This window comes from Nipponia nippon, unplaced genomic scaffold (assembly GCF_047370975.1).
Source record: "Nipponia nippon isolate SJK-2023a ecotype South Korea unplaced genomic scaffold, ASM4737097v1 scaffold_18, whole genome shotgun sequence".
NCBI lineage: Eukaryota > Metazoa > Chordata > Aves > Pelecaniformes > Threskiornithidae > Nipponia > Nipponia nippon.
The window spans coordinates 8,098,177-8,119,502 of NW_028262334.1; the positions used below are offsets into that span (position 1 = coordinate 8,098,177).

Below are 21,326 nucleotides of genomic sequence, written 5' to 3' on the forward strand. Positions count from 1 at the left end.
GAGCTGCCAGCACCAGCTTGCACGTCGGAGCTCCCCAGTCCTTCGTCCACTGACGACACAATCCAGCATGAATGTAACTCCAGCAAGTTCCTCCCCCTCCAACATATTGCAGAGAAGCCTCCTCTCCTCGTTCTCTGAAAGCAAGCGTTGCAACTATTTCACCTTGAACCACAGCATTCGGTTGAGGAGAAAAGCCACCGAGTTGTGTCTCACTGCCTTTTGTTCACATGTATCGAAAATCATGTAATCAGAGGAAAAATCTGAGTATCAGCTCAGTGCCAGTTTTTTCTGCCACCTTCAAGGAAAAGTGTGTTTCAGGATCACTGGACATCTTTTTCATGCCCAGCACTGGCCCCAGACGTGCATGCAGCTCTGTGTAGCTCGGTGCAGCTTCCCGCTTCGCTCCACCCACAGAGTTTTGGTTTTCTGTCTCGGGCTGCGCAGCTGAGTGTGTCTCAGTACCAAAAAACATTATTAAGTTAGTTGGACTAATGCCTTCCTGCACATTTTGTAAACAGTTTGAGACCATGGGGTTTCACTATGTCTCATGACTTCTCCAGAAAGAGGGTGAGTCAGAACTGGTCAGTGAAGAAAGCTGTTGCGCCTGGGACCCCCACTTCATTGGTTTCAGAAGCTGGAAGGTGTACATTACGCTTTGCATGCATTTTTAGTTCACTTTCTTTAGTCACCCTGGCGATCTGGGAAGGGGAGGCATGGGGAGGCGAGAATTTTTTCTTTTCTCTCATTGAAAAAACCAGAAAAAAACCCTCTCTTCCAAGAACATGACTGTAAAGGTAAGTTCAGGCATCAACCCATGTAAATTATATGGTTTGAGTTCCCCGGGGATTAGCATGGTTTCTGCAATGTCTCTGCTACTCGAGCTCCCCCGTACGCTCCATAACCATTTCCAGCTTCTTTCATGCTCCTTGGCTCAGGGCTATAACTCAGACTGTCACCCTCTGTGCTCAAGAGGCCTCTTTGGTAGCTCCTCACCTTGCCTGGGGACCAGCCTTCACGCAGAGCTCCGCGTCCCCGGGCAGGAGGGACGAGGTGCCGGTGCCACGCGGGGTGGCTCGGGGCAGCGGTGCCCTCCCAGGTGCCAGGACAAGAGCTCTGCACACAAGACCCCCCCCCCAAACAGAAACCAGGAGACAGAGGTCAACCTGCTGCGACCTGCCTGAGATGAGACCTCCGACATAGCCCTTACGAGTCCTCATTTGCCAGGGCTTGCAGCAGGAGTGGTGCAGCACGCTACAGAAAACCTCCCTGCCCACAGGCAGCTTAAGGGCCATCACAGAGAGAAAAAAACCTGTCCTGGGCTTTTATTTACCTTGTACTGGAAAACATGTGTTGGTTTATTTGGGGACAATGGGCTGATAGCTCAGGAGACTCGCCTGTTTTTTAAGACCATCTATTTTACACCTACCTTGTGAGACTGCGTAGCACTTGCCCTTGCAGCAAATGACTTCTATAAAGATCAGAAGTGGACATTGCTTATTGCCTATTGATTTCATGAATGAAGAATGTGCACATGGCAGGAGAATTGAGCGTTTGCACTACAAACACTTGTATAATTATGGGAGAAGTACACATTAATGAGGGACCGACTATATTTTCCTTAAGTGCAAAGTGTATTTAAAAGGAGAAGGCGGCTCCTAGGGCTTTTGAAGTCAGAAGCTGTTAAACAGCCAGCAGCTGGAAATTTAAAATTCCTTCACATCAGGGCTTTTGGATCTGTGATCAATAGGGATTAAGTCAGACAGGACTTTTCAAAGCCTCTAGCTTTATTAACAAATAGGAAACTGAACTAGTGAGGCACTGCTGGAGACATCTGTGAGATCTCGGTGCCAGGAGAGGGGCAAGGGGAGAGCATTGCCTCTCCGGTGTTGAGGCAGCAACACAAGCATCGTACTGGGCTGACTCAACTACAGCCCCAGAAATGAAACCTGGCTGCTAATTTCCCTTTCTTTGATGCTTGCCTGACTATCTCCTGATCCCATGCCAGTCTGCAGAGGAGGTTTCCTGCCAAGTTTCTCGATACCCTACTCCTAAGTGTGCTATTGTGGTTGCGCTTCCCATCAGGAGCTCTCCATTGCAACAGCGTGGCACTTGGTACATCGGGTTTTGCTTCCTTATGGCTGACAGTACTTTTCTCCTTTGCGAAGAAGAGGCCAGCCGGGCACCCAGGAGGATGACGATTTCTGCTGCCCTGGGGAGAAGTTTCTGCAGGACACTGAGTGCCCTGGGCACGGGAGGCAGAGGCTGCCGAGGGCAGGCAGCTGGGCCTTGCCCACGATGCAGGGAAGCTCCCTGGCACTTTGCTGCAGCTCAGTCACCGAGCTAAAACCAGTTCTGGAAGCAAAGACACACCTGCAGGCAGACAGAGGGCAGAGACAGCTACTTTGCATTTTCTCCATTTGCAAAGTTCAATGTCCCTGGTTTTATTCTAATAAAACCTGGTCTGATTGGGTTTTGTTTGTATGTTTGTTTGTTTGTTCTAAGCTTGAAGCCTTTCAAATCTTCTTTGGAGACCTCAACTGAAGATGGAGCAGGTCCCCTTCAAAGCCCTGTCTCAGTCAGGGTGCCATCACAGGGGACATCTGCAGGCTCTTCCAGAGCCTTTTGCAGAACTTGTTTCTGCTGTTGTTTAAAGCCCAGAGGCCTCTGCGTTATAAATGAAGCAGGATTCCCTCTGCTACTCATTCGTATCACAAAGCAAGTGGACTGATCTGTAAAAAGAGCTCTACGTGTTACGTGAAGGTCAGCTGCTCAGATTTCTGAACATTTGGACCCATCTGAGTGCTTGCAGATCTGCTTTTTCATGTTGTGTCGTCTTTAGACCACTATGCAAAATGATTCATGAGGCTGCACAAGCCATGGGTTTGCTTACACACGTCAGGGCAGTGCTTGAGCACACCGTCTGCACTCAGTATGCTGCATTTTTTGTAGTGGCACCACTTAACTTGAATGCTATTGGTGATACTCTACAGGCTGGCCTCAAGGTTAGATTTGCTGTTCATAAGGTGAACCGCACCCACCCAAGGCGTCCGTGCGTGCTAGCGATAGCTGGGCAAGCTGTGCAATTGGCAGGAATTTTTTAAGTGAGGTTGAAGAGCTGGGTGCATCACAGAGAAGGCAGAGGACTGCAACCTCCAGGACAGGAGTGAAAGATGACATGTGTATGTCACCTAGAGCCTCCGGGACCAGCTTTAACCTCTCTTCCACCACATCGTCTTAAAATCTGCTTGATCTGGCCGGGATTCACTCACTGCCACTCTGCTTAAAACGCCCAGGCACACAGAAGAAGAGTCGGAGAGTCGTGCTCATCTGTGCCCACTGGCAACAACCTCCAAAACACCAGCCACCAGCTGGAGCCTGCTCAGGTTGATGCGTCTGTTCCCCCTCTATGCAACCTCGTACCGCACCTTGCCCCGGAGCAGGGACAGGATCAGGGATCCCATCTCCATGCTCTCTGAGGACTGCTGTTAAGAAATGCCTGGTTAAGGGGTTACAAGACAGTCATCTTTTGCTTCTGTCACCTGAGGAGCACAAAAAGCAAGAGAGAACAATTGATCCAGCTATCTCGTTTTCTTTTTTTAAAAAAAATTAGGGAAAGAGAAAAGAAATTAAGATTCTTTCCCTTACCCGGCAGTTTTCCATTTGAGTATGGACTGAATAAAGTGTTAGGTCCTGGGCCCATAGAGGCAGCAATTCTATAAAAGAGGAGCGAAGATTAAGAGCTTTGCTCTGATCAGTTCCAGAAATCAATTTCTTCTTCTTGTAGGGTTCTATTTACCAATTTTTGCAGTTTTACTAGAGTTATAAATATGCTGCCTTTTGAGGAAAAAAATAGACTCCTCCAAAATTAAGAAATCCAGGCCCTTTCCTTTTATATCTAGCAGGTGCAAGCTACCAAAAGAGATTTCCTTCTCAGCAGACACTGTATCCGAACACTGTGGTTTCATTTACAATATTTCCTGCATGAATGAGCTAAACCCTGTTGTTGCCACGTCTTTGGATTTATGATGTGGTCAACAGTTTGTTATTTTCTTCTCTGCCTTCCAATTGCCTTTGTCTCGCTCGGGTGAGGAGAGAGGCTGAGGTGAGTCATCTGGCCAGTGGAAACTGCCATGCATCTTAACCAAATGGCAGCTTGAACCTCCGGGAACCCCAGTAGCGTGTCTCAGCCAGAGATGCATTTTAATGACAAATCGCCGAGACGAACACGGCTCAGAGCCCGAGTCTGTTGTCCTCGGCACAACATCATCACATTGACTAGCGGAGCAAAATGTTTTATGTTGCTGTGAAAGGAACCGACACGGCTGGAGATTTAATCATTTTGGATTCATCTTGGCATGACGCCACTAGTGCGTATAAATGGAGCGTTTAATGTTTAATGTGCTGTTCTGACTGAGCTGTGACCTTCTCGTGCAATTGCATGTTGGGGATTTCCGATGCCATGTCACTACAAGCAGCATTGCCACTTACGCCGTTTGAAGGGGGTGAAAACCACGCAGCCTGACACAGCAGCCTGCCTGTCCCAGGGCTTGGTGTTCAGCGAGGGCCGGGGACCAGCCTGGGACCGGTGGGCTGGCCGGAGCGCTCCGTTGGTGGCTTCTTGACTCAGCAGCACGTGGTTGTGGTGTACAATGTGATGCTTCAGGATGTGATTTCACTTACCGTGATGGTGTGTGCTGATTAAATAACTGCAGAAGCTCAGAAAGAACAGCCCTCTGATAACGTGTCACTTGGTTTGGGGAAATACAACCTGGAAAATAAGGTAGCACCAACTGCAGGAGCCTTCTCTTCCCCCACTTCACTCCAGGTCAGCTTTCCACAGCTGGAGACCACAGTAAAAGGAGACTGGAAGTCCCGCATCCCTGTCAAAGCATCAGGAGACCTGGATGAGGAGACCTGGATCTTTGCCTCACATTGTGCAAAAGTAGAATAAGTACTAAAATATTACGGAAATCAAATCAAAAGGGGAAATGCTTATTTTGTGCATGTATTTTTCTTCCGTTCCTCTCCCCAGCCCAGCAAAACGACAGACCCCTACAGCATGCGAGTTTCCTGAGGATGCCTTTATCAGCCAAAACAGGGATTGTTTGCAACATTCCTCTCTTTCCCCCTGCCACATCATTTTTCTTGGTTTGCTCTGTTTCCACTGCATGTGCTTCACACTTCTCCACCAGAGGAAATGAGCAACACACAGGCTAGGCATGAGAACGGTACTAAAGAGAAAGAATTGAAAAGCACTTAATGCAAATTAACCTGGGATGAGATTGAGCCTAGCCATTGTTCCCTATCTAATATCATTGTTTTTTAAGAGGTATCTAACTGCTAGGAGGAAATTTCAAGTGTTGTTTGTACATTGCCCCAACATGGGTCAGACAGAACACAAAGCAAACCTCCGCACGCTCTGCCCCAAGGAGACCACACTCCGATTTCCTCCTGTCCTGAGAATTAGGTAGAATTTGTTGCCCAAGCATTTTGAATGCCAAATGTGGCAGGATTCGATCTAGTCAAACTCAGCACTATTACTGAGAAATCAGGTCTGAATGTGAGATATGCTCTTTTCTTTGAACATTTCCTCTCCATTGCTAACCCTTAAACCACTTTCGGTATCTGTTGAGTTTCTCGGTTGGGGTTCCTGGGACTGGAATGGACCTCAGGAAACTGCATAGTTCATCTCCTCCCCGGGGGAGGACTGGGTAGTGAAGTCATCCCTGACAAATGTTCACTGTTCTTAAAGACCTTGTAGCCTCCTCAGGTGAGCCATTCGAGTGCTTCAGAGTTGTGGAAAATACATGACACCTTGGGAGAATCTCCGCAGTATTACTTCAAACCCACTCTATCACCTGCTTCAGTTTTAGTGATGACATCTCTTAGCATCAGTGAAAATCTCTGACTCGGTATTTGCAGGACAATAGCACAGACCAGTATCATTGCAGTGAGAAAGCTTCCAGGAACAAATGGATTTCAAGAGATTTGCTGAGCTTTAGTTGTAAGGTTAACTCTAAATATAAGAAGAAAGCACAGAGGGCCTGTAAGATATCAAGAGAAGAGCTGGGTTAGACAAAGAGGCGTGGAATGGTGTAAGAGCAGAGATCTGTCCTGACAAGCATCATTATCCAGTGGGAGGAATGAGCTTATGCTGGGCTGCTAATGCAGTCAAATGTCAGCCTTTCTAGTCAGAGCGTCAGGATGGGTCTTTCTACAAAGTAGGCGTCAGCCTACTAGGAACTGGACAGGAATCGGCAACTCATATCAGAGCACTAAACACCATCAGATGAACGATGAGGACGTTCGCTCGTTACTAACATGGGCTGATCTTGAACCTACGTGATGGAAGGGAAAACACCTCTGAGTCATCCCAACTCTGTTTACTGTTAGCAATGAGTGCTGAGAAGGGAGCAGCCTCCTGGAGTGCCTCCTGCCACAGAGCCACAAACAAATGGGCAGCACTTTGCAGAGCAAATAGAAAGGCTGGCTGCTGCGGCGAGGAGTTTCCTAGTGGGAAACGGTTCAGAGCAGAGTGAGGCTCGCTGTGGTTTCAGTTTGCATGTTCCATCAGCTTTCATCTCCAGCAAGTGCTCGTGCATGCCTGGTTCTCAGGAATATATGTATTATAATACATAATTTAACTTCTCTGGTAGGAAGTTCAGCTGGGTTCCTCACTCAAGCACTCAGCCAAACTGCTCATTCAACGGCTTCCAGTCCCAGCTGTTTCCCATGCTGAGAAAGGCTGTTGCTGCCTAACAACCTTTCTCATTGCTCAGGTCTCCAGGGGAGAGGACTGTTTCTTCTTTCCTCCCGAGCCACTCACACAGCCCATGATCTGGTCCCACGTCCCTCAGCCCTCATCAGCCCTGGGTGCAAGGAGCCAAGTCTCATGAAGGTCAGAGCTGGACATGTGGATCCAGGGCTCAACCTAACCAACTAAAGTCAAAGTCAATACCACTGAGGGGCAAGAGACCATAGGCACATCCATGTTCTATATAAGGATGCGGCTCGCCAGCATTTGAAAGTATTCCCAGGTTCCAACATGGGTTTTTTTCTTTAAATATGTTTTTTAAAAATCCACTCACACAGAGAGGATTTTTTAATAAAATACTATTTGAGAAAAGAATAAAGTTGGGATTTTGCTGAGGCCAGAGGGCCTAGATAACGCTACTGAGAAATGAAACAGTGCTCAGCTAACCTGACTAATGGGCTTATCTGGATGGTCTGTAGGTTTTCCTTTCTCTCCTGGCCAAAACTTGAGAAAACACCTGCAGCAAAAGTCTTATCTGCACTCTTCAGTTTTCTTCCCTCCCTCATCTCCTGCACCATGTGTCATGAATAGGTTCTTTCCCTCCTCTCACTATTCCATTTATCAGCACAGCACTGGTTTTGTTAAAATAATGCTACATTTCTGGGACTAGGCTCCAAGCCTAGTTGGAAAGATTTGGAAGTCTTATACATTTCTTTTGTTCAACAAACAGCAATAAGATGGGAGTAAACCAGTGAAGGAGGTTCAGGTTAATACCCCTGACCTCCCAGCTGAGACCGTGTATCAGCGCAAGTCAGTTGTGGCAGTTCATCTGAGCAGTGGTGACAGTAAGCCACTGCGAGTCCCTCTCGGTCGGGTGCCTGTGCCCACCCTAGCAGATACAACAGAGATGGAAAAAGGCAACAACCAAAGCCCCGCTGGGGACTCTGGCTGCTTACCAGCAGCTTAAGGAAATTTGGAGTAGATCAGAGCAGGTTGCGTCAGCCTAGGACACACGAGGACACTTGAAATGTTTGCAGATGGCTCCTGTGGAAGGACAAAGCAGTGCATGCACCTGGCTGCAGGGAAATCAGATCCCCAGCCGCGTTTCACTGGAGAGGGAAAAGGAGGGGAGCACAAGAGGACAAAGCAGAGCCCCAGGCCCAGCCCTAGGTTTGGGATAAAGGTGACTCCAGTCTGATGACACTGAGAAGAGAGGGAAAGCGGGTACCTGGGACTTGTCCTTGGTATAACTGCAGCAGAAGCTACAGGGACAAAATGGCATCTCAGTCACAGGTTAATTTATTATGGGAAGAGCAAGAAGAAGTGGACCGAGGATGTCAGAAACACGTGCAAATAGAAGAGAGCTGACTACGCGTACCCAGAAACATATCTGACATGGGATGCATCTCACTGTACTTGAGAGACATCTCTGTTTCCCCCCGCATGGTGACTCTGGACTCCCTTTATAGTCACAGGAGAGAAAGAGGCCCATTTACAGAATGATTCATCTGACCTATTTTAGACATTTACTCTAGCATACAATGACTCATGTCCTTGGGGTGCCCATTTCTTTCCTATAAACAAGAGTCTAGACAAGTAACTCAGATGTAGACATCCACAATTAGATGTCTACATTTGGACAGATGAATTCTGCCTCTAATGTTCAAACAGAAATCAACCTACAAGCTAGGCCGAAGACAGCTCTAGTTGATAGCCACACTAGGGAAGAGAAACAGGGTCATTCATTCTTTTTGATGGTGCATAGCTCCCTGCACAAAACGCTTAAAGCACTAGCTAAAAGATTAACCATCCTGTGAATGGCTGCGATAGTACCACTGGAACGGCAGCGGCAGCGGGGACCAGTAAAAGGAGATTCATTATTGCAACTATTTTTCTAATCTGCACCTGTGTCTAATTAACTGGTGTCAGATCCCTTTTCAATCAAAGGCATTTGGCAAAAAGAAGCACAAATCAAACCAGTTTGTCATGCAATCTCCTCTCGGGGTGGGTTGGTAATGGCACAGATGGGCATCTGGCCACGGGCTTCCACTCTCCCAGACTTGAGAGGCCACAAGAAAAGCTGGTGCCAAGTCTTTTGCTAATCCCAAGGGTCCCTTGTACTGTCAGCACAGCTGGTGCTGCATTTTCTGATGTGGGGCTCTCAGGAGCCCCTTGGGACTGGGGTAGCTGGCAGGATCTCGGGAGACTTTAGGAACCAATAATCTGGACAAAGAGTCAGGTCAGACCACTGGGAAGGCTTTTTTGTTTTGACAGTTTTAAAGTGTTTCTCATTTCAGCCTGTCAGTCTGATTTCCTATGGCTCATACATTCACACTGTCTGTGTCTCCCTCAACAACTTTGAACTCATTGAGCAATTTCAGCCAAATTTGACAGAGAGAGAACAGCCTCAGAGACGATTCAGTTCCTCAAAGGTTTGCAAAAATAGACATCCACGTAAAGGAGAGAGATGTTATTAGTAACCTCAACTGAACAAAAGGCTGCAGCATGTGCTCAGCCTTGATTAGACACTGGAGAATCCACAAGGGAAAGAGCCAATGCAGATGCCTCAGACCCCAGCCCTGGGAACAGTTTTCCTGACTTCCCCAGCAACCCGGACACACAGCCCCACAGCAACCCAGACACACAGCCCCACAGCAACCCAGGCTCAGTCTAACCCAGCAGCCACCGAGCCCCCGCGTTATTCTCTAAGTGCTTTTGGTAAAAATTAACTGAAGTTTCAATGCACAAAGTCATCTCGAATTAAAAAAAAAAAACAGTTCTGTTTTAACGTTGCAACTGCAGTTTCAAATGTGAAAGCTATTTACCTCACTGAGCTGAGTTTTGGAAGGGAAAGGTAAGCATTTTCGGATGCAAGGAGTTTGATGGGCAGGTTCCCCAGCAGCTCCTGCCGTCGCACCCCGCGGTGCAGCAGCTGCCTGGGCAGCATTTCCCAGGGCAGCACCGTCCCGCGCTGAGCCCGGGCAGGGAGCACGCTACAGCCCTCGCTGCCGGCACTGGCAAGCCGATGTCCCTGCCCTCGGTGGAGATCCAGGAGCTGCTGGCTGTCCTTCCCACACCCCGCTGGGCAGGGAAAGCTGGGGGGCTGTCCCCTGGCTCCCAGTGCCACTGAGCTTCAGCTGTGCTTTGGGTCCCTCAAATCTCTCTGTGTGCTCTGCCAACAGTTTGCAGCGCCTGGAGGAGATGCCTCGCCGCTCGGCAGAGGCCCCGGGGGAGCCCTCTTGCTTCCCGCTGATAAGGGGTGAGCAGGCAGGAGGCTGCTGGCACCGCAGCCGCAAACTCAGGCAGGGGTCAGGGAGTCTTGCAGAGAGGAGAAGCTGAAGGGGGATGCAGCTCTCAGTCAGGTTGGCACAATGGGATTCAGGTTAATCAGGCTCATAGGGATGCTGTGGTTGTGGATGAAAAGAAAAAGCTCCATGTCAGCAGGGAATTTTGCACACTCTGGGCCAAATTCCCCATGGCTCGCTCCCCAGCGAGAGCCGGGTGTCTGGCTGCAAGAACAGGGCTGCTCCAGGAGCCCAGGGATGGAGGGAGCCAATTCTGAGTTACAGCTGGATGTTCCTCCTGCAGGGTGGCTGGGTGCCATTCCCTCTGCACGCCAAAGGGACTTGCCTGCAGGAAAAGGGCAGCTGAAGAGTAAGTAAAAAATGAAACCCTTTCCCAGCATCAAACAGAGCCATGGGCACTCCCAAGCCAAGGCTGAGAGGCAGCAAAAAAAAAAAAAAAAAAAAAAAAGCTTTGTGTCTTCCCCTCCTGGCCCAAGTGGTGGGATTAGCACCAAGTCCATCAGGTCCCCATCAGGGTTTCATTATGGGAAAACACAATTTCATCAGCTTGTACAAAACCTTGCAACATCTGGGCACAGAGAGGCAAGAGCTGTGAGAATGAGGACTGAGAGGGAGGAAATCTGCAGCATTGCCTGACGTATGTTGTCACCTCTCAGTCCTCCCCTTCCCACACCACCCTAAGCTGTAGCACCTGCAAAAGCCCCCGAAGAGCTCTGCTGTCCTGGAGGAAGCAGTCCCTATAAAATGGCAAGCACAGGGCTCCGGCTTCCTCGGGTGCTGCCCCTCACCGGAGCACAGCGGTCCAGCCCTGCACAGCCAATGCCTGGGAAATTCCTCCAGTCTGCCCCTCCGGTGATATCCCAGCGACGCGTTTTTATTCCCCGTCTGACCTTATCACTCCCACATGTGGCAGAAGCCGGAAAGGGCCAGAAATATGGGCTTGCGGCGGGCTGCCACAGTTTTGGCAAAAAACAAAACAGCATCAGAAGTAGGGGGCTGACTCCGAGGGAAGAAGCACATAAAAAGCTCCAGACATCCCAAAGTGCTCAGACGACGTGAAGGGAGGCTGTCGGCCACCCTGAGAAAACACAGATAAGCCAGAAACTCGCATCTCCCGCTTGCCAGAGCTCTGCGAGCTGGAAGAGAGCTCCGCTATTCTGCATCCAGAGCTGCCTGGTTGCCAGAGAAGACACTCCTAACCAGCAGCCGGGGAACAGCGGGTGGAGGGGAGTCGCTCTTTCTGGGCACCACCGATGTCATTTAGATACACACCAATTGCAGAGACATCAAATTATTTTCAATACATGTGTTTTCCCCCCAGCACAGCTTCTCCTGCAGCTCAAGTAGCATGAGTGGTGCATCTTGCTACCTCATTTATTTTAAATGAGCTCTACGGTGGTATTACAGAAACAAACCTCTCTCCCCTTCGCAGCCATAATGCTAATGGACAGGACCAAAACCCCAAAGAATACCAGGCTCTCACCTCAGCTCTAGAGCAACGCTGCTCCATCCAAAGTGACAGGGGTACCAAAGATCACACCGCATTCAGCCAAGCTCCTTCAGATGGCCACCCTCGGCCCAGCACCCCCTGCTACCCTCTGTTCCCAGATGGCATCGCCATCTCTGATGACCCATCAGGGCTACAATGCCTCTTCTAAAAACCATGCGAGAAGTGGGCTTTGCCCAACCAGGGGAGCAGCGAGGGAAGAACCTGCTGGAGTGCAGAGCTCCCACGCATGAGCATGTGCGTGTGGAAGACTCTGCATTTACAACAGTGGCTTTTAATGGTTTCTTACACACTGTTCTGCTGATTGATAGCTTACCATGGAGCTGTTAACGCAGCAATATCCCAGCCCTATTTACAGGCATCTCTGCACATTTACTTTGTCACAAGTAAACTCTGCACACGGCAGTAAAGCTTAAGGTAATGACTTCTTCAGCACAAAGCCAGCAATTTCCTGTCAGCTTGGTTTACAAATGGCTAACTCTGGGGTTAATTTTCAACTCTGGCTCCAAAGATGGCTATGCAAAGTGGGGATGAGGGGAAGGAGAAACTGCAGGCTGTGCCACTCTGAGCAGTGCCATCCCTGCTCTGAAGGATGAACACGAAGGGGCAAATCCACCCCATGTTCCTGTGTCCTTGCCCACAGGCACACCGTTTTGTTCTCTTTCCATCAGCAGGAAAGCAAGTGAACATCAACGCCAAGTCTCAGGCTAACTCCCACGTATTAATGTTTCTGTGCATCCTTCTCAAAGCCAATTTTGCTGCTACACAGCCGAGACGACAGTGCCATAACACAAGGGGAGGCCACAGTGGGTTTCTCCTGGCTATGGCATTACCAGCAGCAGAGCAGACCAGCGGCCTGAACAAGCCTATAAGTACCTGCATGGGCTTCAGCACTCTTCTCTGGGGAATACGCAAACAGCGCAGTGAAGCCGTAAACCAGCGAGCTGGGCTGCAGATAACCTGCACACACTCCCTCCAGCCATCTCACTCCCTGCGTCAAGGAAAACAAAGGGGTTATTATTGCTCTCTCCTGCATGCATCAACCTTCACATGCTGAAACTAGGAGCTTAACATCTCCAGCCTCCTTCTATAATTAGTGCAGAGAGAGGATATCTGAGAACAGGAGTCTATTTTAGGTGTTGTGAGTCACCTTCCAGAGATGCGTGTCTTTTTTTTTGCACTGACCATATAGAAAGATCCGAAAGTAGATACCTAAAATAGATGGTATAAATATGCATTGAAAGCTTGGAGTACACTGCCCTTTTACTGGGTTATGATGTTCTTCCTTAAGAAGGGTGTGAAAACGTTTTGTCACACTGAAATCTAAACCGCTGCACCTAGGAGGGCTGTCAGCAGCCAACACAGGAACAGAAGGGACAAGATGATGCTGGTGGAGTTTTTGCAAGCCATCTCAGTCCAGCATCCTAATCCCACTGGAAAACAGCAAACTGCTCTGCTCTTGCCTTGGTGTGGGGCTGTCTTGCTTTCTGGCACGGACACAGAACCATGAGAAAACGGCTTTGGTATCATTGAAAAGGAGAGAAAAGTGAATATAATTCCATCTGTGACAAAAAGGCCAAAGGATCAAGCGTTCCTCTTGGCTTAGTCTCCAAAAGGTAGGTCTGTACGTAACATTCCCATTTTTGGCCGTGGCTAAAAGGAGAAGAAACTAAAGATGGGAAAAGGCATCTTCTTGGTGCAGTCCTGCATGGTTGTGGAGGGCACGGCATCAGGGGCCGGGCTGCAGTGGAGCTTCAGAGTTTTTCCATACCAAGGTTTGGGGGCTTCTCCTTTTCCCCTCATCTTCCTAGTTTTTCTTATTTATTTCTACTGAATGTCCCTCCGCTCTCTCACAACAATTTCAGAAATAAAATTTGCATTGGTTAGAGGAATCCCTTCCGTTTGCAAGAGCCCAATCCTTAACCTGTTTCGCTTATTCTTATTGAGATCTCATGCCCATTGTTTCACTTCTGTCTAGAAACCCCTCAGTCTCCTGTTTCTGTTATGAGCTGTTGTATTTGTTCCCTTCCCCCCCGCTTCCCCACTTATCCTGCAGCACGATCCCCCTTTATACCCTCCCCAGCTGCTATGAAGGTTTCCTCAGCCCCTTCTGTAAGTACTTCAAAGCTTTAGAGAACGAACCGTGCTTCAGCTCCACGTCCTTTTAAACAGCTCGCTGGATATGCTTCTTGTTATTTTTAAGAATCTGTTAGAATTAAACTCCAGTAAGAAATCTGCCACCATTGTGGGGGATAGCACATTAATCAAAGACACAGACCTCTCCCCAGCTGCCTGGGCAGGGCCCAGCCTGGGATTGATAAATTGCACCTGGAGTGAACTAATAAATCTGAGAAGTCATTTGCTTTTTATGAACAGGAGTGGTGGGGATCCAGCTGCCGAAGGAATTTGGGTGGAAGGAGAGCAGCGCCTGGAGCTCCCAACATGTTTCCCTTCCTATTCCCCCGCTCCCTGTTGCACCTGATGTCCGCCCGCAGACCCACCACCAAGCAGAGCAGGTCCTGTGATGCTCGGATGGGAAATACTTAAATCAGGCTCCGGGATTTTTTTGGAGGCACATAGCAAGAGCACAGTCAGTGCATCCTTCTGCGGGTACAGAGCCAGCAGTGGTGGTGGCAGGGCCGAGCACAGCTTCAGCTGCCCCATCTGGCAGCACGGATGGAAGAATGCGCTGGGGTTAAAGCACTGCCCCGTGACACGGCACGCTGCGGTCTTGCCAGGGGCTCTGGGAACTGGAGACCCTTTCTCCATCCATGCCTGCCTGTGCTGGAGGAGGAATTTCACCACTCAGTCTCTGTGCAGAGGGGAAGCTCCTTGCGAGGGACAAGACTGGACTCAGATGTGGTGTCCTGGGACTCCCCAACTCCTTTCACCCAAATGTCGCTGCCTTCCCCCCCACCGGGGCCCTGAGCAACTGTCCCCACTCCCCACCGAGCACGGGCTCCGGAAGACAGAGGCATCCCTTCTGCCACAGCTTCGATACCCAGCACCGAGGATTCTGCTTTCTGTCAATATTGCCATGATGCACGTGACAAATAACCATCCCATGGGAAACTTTCTCTAACTGCTATCACAATCAGCATTTGAGTATTATCTCAGAAGTTTGGAAAACATATTCCTTACCTTCCTTGGTTGGAAATGTTTTTACAACGCCCGCATCGTAAAAATCTGCAAAAAATAGGATAAGTCATTAATTATGCATCTGGTCCTAGACGGTACTGCGACTGATTCTGTTCAAAAGCATGGGGTCAAGAAGAAAAAAAAAAAAACACACATCTGCTGTAGTACTGCCCAAAATATCGTTTCCTGTTTTCTCCAGATCACAGACTCCCCATGGTAAGCAGCCTTTCATACCTATGCATTTCACAAAGCTGAACACATGGTTGCTAGCAAACACACACCAACAACCTACACGTCAGATATTTGGAAGGGAGGATCGGAGACAGGACGCGATCGCAGGAAGGATCAGGCAAGACATGGGTTAAAATGTTTCCTCCCTCCCCCTTCCTTTCCTCTTCTCATGAACATCATTAGAGCAGCCTGGAAGAGCTTTCCTGACACAAGCAGCAGTTTCTCCAGAAAACCAGGAACATGCACGGGCAGTGTGGCTCAGCTCCTGGGTGCAGAAGTAGCAGTCTGCTGGCATCCACTTGACCCATCGTGGGAAACACATGCTTTTCCCCGATACGGGGTGTATCAGCCATTAGAGCACAATTTAGACTTTGAACCTCAAATCACAAAGCTGCATTAAAGCCTTTATTTCCCCACTGACCTCGCTGCAACAGAGGACTGTGAAGCTCTTTGGTAATTCAGAAGTGGTTGGGGTTAAGCGCTCCATGAGGATTGCTGGAGATTCTGATACATTGGATACCAAAAAGGATCTCTGTTATCTAAATGTCCCTTTTTCAAAGCCAATCTCTCTCTGGGCAGGGAGGATGAAAGAAGAGTCTCTTCTGCGCTTGTCAGTGCCACACCTGGAGGATAAATCTGTCCCCTCCCCTGGGGCATCAAGTACAGAGCTGTTTTGGGTGATGTGACTCCGCCACACCTACCATTAGGTGCAGAGCATCCGGGCTAAAGCACCCATGGGGGACAAGTGCGTACTGTGATAGTTACACTGATAGACACCAGCGAGAGAGAGGGAGCTTTGGATCCTACTCTGGCACGGCTCAGGGCAGCGGTGGCAGGAGTCGTCCCAGGAGAGCTGCCAAAGCAGGATCTGCTGCTCTGCCCGATGTGGGACTGCACCCCTCACCCTGGGGGAAGCACCACCTAGCCAGGACGTCCCCGTCCTCTCCCCTGCACAAGACCTAGAGCAAGATGGAGATGAAGTGAAGAGCATGAAGTTCCCAGGCCAAAGGAGGGGGTACCTCCATCTCCAGCGCTGTTCACCAGGTCCCTCTGTCCCTCGCACAGTTCCCAGCTGGCAGGAGGCAGCTCTGCCTCTCCCAGTCCTCCCAGGGGGTCCAGATGTGCTAAAATCACCACAAACCCTGTGTGCTGCTGCCCCGCTGGTCTCCAGGGGATGCTATATGGCCAGGGAGGTTTCAGACCCCTCCATGTATCAGTGGATATCTCGCTTGCTGTTACAGGACCAGAGCAAGGACAGGGATCTCAGTCTCTGCTTCTTGAAAGGCTCCTTTACTGGTTCAGGTTGAGGACATGGGCAGAGCAAACGCCATGGCCAGCACCTTTCATTGTGGTTGGCTGAAAGCTTTTAGAGATTAAGGGAAATAACATGGAGAAAGAATCTCCTTTCTGCGCCAGAAAAGCACGCAGCCTGAAGCTTTTTTCACTGTGCAGAGGATGAGGGTTTGGGGGGCCTATTCTAACTCCCAGTAAAGTTAGTGGAAATCATAGAATCACAGACTTAGAAAATGGTTCGGGTTGGAAGGGACCTTAAAGATCATCTGGTTCCAACCCCCCTGCCATGGGCAGAGACACCTTCCACTAGGCCAGGTTGCTCAAAGCCCCATCCAGCCTGGCCTTGAACACTGCCAGGGATGGGGCATCCACAACTTCTCTGGGCAGCCTGTGCCAGTGCCTCATCACCCCCAGAGTGAAGAATTTCTGAGGATTTCAGTGGGCCCAAATGAGGAAAGACTAGTGCTTAAAGAGCCCTTTAACCCTAAACTCAACTCTCCGAGAGCCAATCTGGTCAGATTTCTACTTCTGTGTTTTTCTGGGGGATTGCTTGGGAAAAGGAGGCAGATAAGAGCTGGGTTTCAAAAAAATAATCAATGTTTTCTTTCTGACTGCTTGAAACTGTAGCTTAATTTTATCAGTAACTCAGCCTGACACAGCAGTGGTACCAGCTAGCACTGTGCAGGCTGGCTGGTCTCACCACTGAAGCCCAATCCTTTCAGTTTTTATAACCTCAAGTCAAAGGGAGGGCAGAACAATGAACTCATCTGGGCGTAATCTTTAATAGGACATCGGAGAAAAAGGGAGAAGAAAGTAGCATTTTACAGAGACACTAATGAGAGATTCAAAAATATTCAGGCATCAGTATGAGCTCCTCTAAACTATTCAAGTTAAGCTCCAGTCTGGATATGTTTTATAGAGACTGCACATCACACTAGATGTAAATCACAACTATAAATAGGCAACTTTTAACAAGGAAATAACAGCGCAAGCTAACCGAACAAATGGCTTCCGCACAACTTCAGCTCCAGCTTTGTCTCTTGTTAACCACGGCCCAAGCCTCGCCTGGGTCTCCCTATAGCCCATGGAGACCTCTAATGGCAGCATGACTTAGTGCGCAGAAGCCCACGCCTGTGTGGCTGTTTGTAGGGCTGAAGCTGCCTCCCCCCAAGGCCCCAATAAATCCGAGGTGATCTGGAGCAGGTGTTCCCTGTGCGCTCTCAGAAAGGCAACAAATCCGCCCAGAGTCGGCAGGACCCGCGCTGGTACTTCTGCAGTCCGAGAGATTAAAGCAATATGCCAGCAGGCCTTTTATAACGCATCAGTGTGCGCTTTAAAGCCCCGCAGGGGCACACTAACTCAATTAGCGCACGATGTGGACTCCTCACCAACCCATCCCCTAATAATGAACAGACCTGCAGGTTCCAAATCTTTAAGGGGAAGGAAAACACCACCAAATAGATTAGCTCCACAGTTGTGCTGTTAATTATGGGTCATTTAGTTCAGTTAATCAATAGGCAGACTTCTTTAACCAGCTAATTATGCCAAACTGCTTCCACAATGAGCAGGTTTGCTGCTAGTTGTTAACCATGAAGGGATAATATTTCACTGTAAAGATAAGCACGGTCCCAGTCCTCAGACAAATGCTTTGCAGGCCCTGAGTTTGCATTGTCACTGGCTGCAATTTAACCCGTTCCACACCAAACAGAGACTTACAGCTGGGACAAAAAGTTACCAGCATCATTGGCTTCTCGGTGCTAAACCCCAAGGGTAAATATCTGGCCATCTCCTCAGGTGAATTATTCACTCTCCAAATCCCGCCTTGTCCAGGCTAAACAGGAGCTAAATATTATCTGTGCAAACCAAACAGCTGAACCAGTGGTAGACCAAGTAAAACCAACCAGCCTGTGCTGCCTTTCAGGCTGGTGATATGGTTCCCTCCTTTCCTTTGCCAGGCAGTTGCATGAGACAACGTGTCCCAGCCAAGGCAGGAGCCCGGGAGCCAAGGCACAGCCTCCATTCGGACCCTCAGAGAGCAGATCAGCATGTGGAGGAGGAGGTCTAGGCTCTCGGTTTCTCAAAACAGATAAAAGGTCAAGACAACCTCTTGTTACTTGTAGTTGTTTAGAAAAAAAGAACAGATTTTGTTGCACACTTGAACTGATTACTGGATTCAAGGCCCCTGTTGAGGTCATCAAATAGTTATTGCAATAGAGCAAGATAAGAGCTGAGCGATAGCAAAAGTTTGTAGGCTGAATTTCCTGGATATTTGTTTTAACAGAACAAAGCAATCCATGCTTGGGCTTTGCTAGCAAATTGCCTTAGCTGAAGAATACAGCTTGCTGAGCAAGCATCCTCAACAGAGCACACTCAGAGATGCTTCCTCTGACAAGTCGGGGTCTCCACTCACACTGATGGGATTTCAGACTTCCCTCACCTGAAGGGCTCCGCTCCCAGAGGATAACAACAGCGCTGGCACATCAGCCCAGGGACTGTCCTCAGCGCTTCCGCTGACTCTAAATGACAGTAATGCAAGTCACAGTTCCTGTCCTACTTGTATCCTCTATTTTTATTTCCCCATCTTATTTCCCCTTTTTAATCCCCATCTACTAGCCAACCAGACTTTGGCTTTTGCTGCTTGAGAAAGTCCATTAACGGAGCATTGTTGTAATAAAGAAATGCAAACACAAGCCTTGGCGGTAAGTGTTTGCTAAAAATTTATCTCCACGGAAAAGTCATACTGCTGTAACTACACCAGGATGACTAATATAGTTTGATGCTGTCGTAAAAACACAACTAAAGACAACAAATAAGCTATACCAGTAGTATTAGCCACCTTTAACTAGAGGAGAGATCAATGTGTCAATAGGACCATTCAGAATAACTTCAGATTAAATCACTGCATGTGTAATTCAGCCCCTTACACCAGTGCAAAACTTGCACGTTCCCCAAATCTTAGTAAGAGGGGCAGCTTGAAACGCACGGCCTCGGGTGACGCAAGAGCAGATGGCCACCTCTGTTCACATCTCCGACGACCTTTTGGGGACCATTTCACTGCATTCTCAACCACAACAGGCCTCAATAGCTACAAGCAAAAAGTTTGTTGCAGGTAGAAGTTTTATCCTTGCTCCCCGTCACCTTCTTTTGGCACATGGAACTGTATTGTTTTAAAAAGAAGCAAAGCTTAACTTCAACATTTGTCTGCAGTCAGCTCTTTCTAAAATATATTGTTGGAAGGCATGCTTTATGTAAGCTTTTCAGTTTTAAATGCTATTTCCTAACCTCCCCTCAAGTTTACTAAAACATTAAAAAGACTGCAGTGTTGACTAGACAAAATGGAACACAGACTTACAGAAAAAAGGGCTTTGCTGAATCACGAAATCTTAAAGAAGTGGTAAGGTTTGTATCCTGAGGTGGCTTGTTAACCAGCTGCAGCATTTTCTGTGGGAAAACAAGGTGCTATGGGAAAGGGCTGCAGTCAGACTCCAGGGGAGTTTGGGCAGAACTGCAGGATCAGATTCCAGGCTAATTCCAGGTTTACTCTGGAGAAAGCGCTATTGAGATTTAAAACCACTCCTTGGTAGTGCTATAAAACCTCATACATTCCCACATGCAACTGATTTACTAGACTTCAATGCATCTGCCAGGAGCTGGAATTTCAACCTAGAAATTGGCAAACAGAAGCTTAATAGTTTGTGTAAAAAACAAGGAGGACTGTTTTTACCCAGATCACTAGAAAACAATGGGATAAGGAGTATTCCTTTGGGACACGTGGTGCTAGATTGCAGATGTGATTCACAGAGACATTCAATCAGATGGCACATCAAAAGCAATGGTAAATTACACATCTTCCATAAAAAGAAACATTAAGTCATAGATACTTGGCCATGGAGGAAGGCAATTAGACTTCAGCATTATTTGTTAAACAACAGGCACAAGATGATCCATAGTGAATTTTTTGCAATAATAGCCATTCCTGGTCATTCATTTTGAAGAGAATAAATCTGTCACTTGAGTGAAAACAATTGACAGCACCATTTATTACCTTGCATGCTTCAGAACAGCAGCACAATTTACATGTTGCCCTTTGGCACTGGGACTCTCGGCTTGCTTAGAAACAAAGCAAAAATATCTACAGACCTGGTAGCAAGGATTTAAGCAGCAGCTGGCCTTGCGTGGTTTATTTAAACTTCTATAACGGTGCACTCTTGTTCAGCCCCTGGTTATAAGAGAAATAGGTTCTTCTGGAGAATCCACAGCCTCGAGACTCTGAAACACAAAGGGTCACGCAGAGGTCTCACTATCTGATAGTTCAGAGGGTAACATTTTAGCTCTGATCCTCTGAGATGTCTCCTGGGAATTAAGGATATTTGGTTTCCTTTCAGAGGCTTTAAAGGGCTGGGTCCATCAGAAAGAAGGAAATTTTCCCCTAGCTCGTGAAGATAAATCTTTGCGCTAAATCTTAGCTTTCTTTTTCATACAAAGGCGGCCAGATCCTTGGTACATCTAAGCCATTTTTCCCACTGAAAAACAAGCCAACAAAACCTGTGGGAAACACTGTGTTACTAAAATAGAACATGCTCAGCCAAAAAATACTCTAAAAGTCCTAAAATGCTGCCCTTTACAGTAATATCTTTGCAGTATTAGCTGTTGGCTGGTGTTTCTCTTTAAGAAGGTTAATAGGTTTCCTATGGCACCTGTTACAAATGCATGAGAGACACTCAAATTCGGGATCAATTATAATGGAGGAGAAGTCTGCAGACAATTTTGGAATGGCATTTTAAAGAGATATTGGGCTTCTTGAGTCCAACAGAAATATTTAGGTTGAGAGCTATTATAAACCTCTATCAAGCACTTCTATACACTTCAGCAGCAAAAAGCTGTCCAGAATGGATCAATTGGAAAATATCTTACACTCACCCTTATGGGATTAAACTGGGATTTCAGGTCTATATATGGATGCTCATCACAGCCAGGCGCTGGCAAGATTTTCTCCCTGTGCAGGGAGGTCTCCACAACTCCAGCACACTGATGCAAGAGCCAAATTATACACCTTTTCCCCCCACAAAGCTTCTCAATTTGGCCATGTCCACTCCAG

The 21,326-nt window shown here is 48.1% G+C and overlaps 1 long non-coding RNA gene across 1 annotated transcript; it reads right to left on the minus strand.

Moving 5' to 3' along the window:
• Nucleotides 1-3,647: 3,647 nt before the first annotated feature.
• Nucleotides 3,648-12,544, minus strand: LOC148056089 (uncharacterized). Its single transcript, XR_015704115.1, has 3 exons — nt 12,443-12,544; nt 4,681-4,880; nt 3,648-3,713 (listed from the first exon to the last, which is right to left on the minus strand). It is a non-coding gene; the product is annotated as an uncharacterized LOC148056089 (long non-coding RNA).
• Between the last annotated feature and the right edge of the window lie 8,782 nt (nt 12,545-21,326).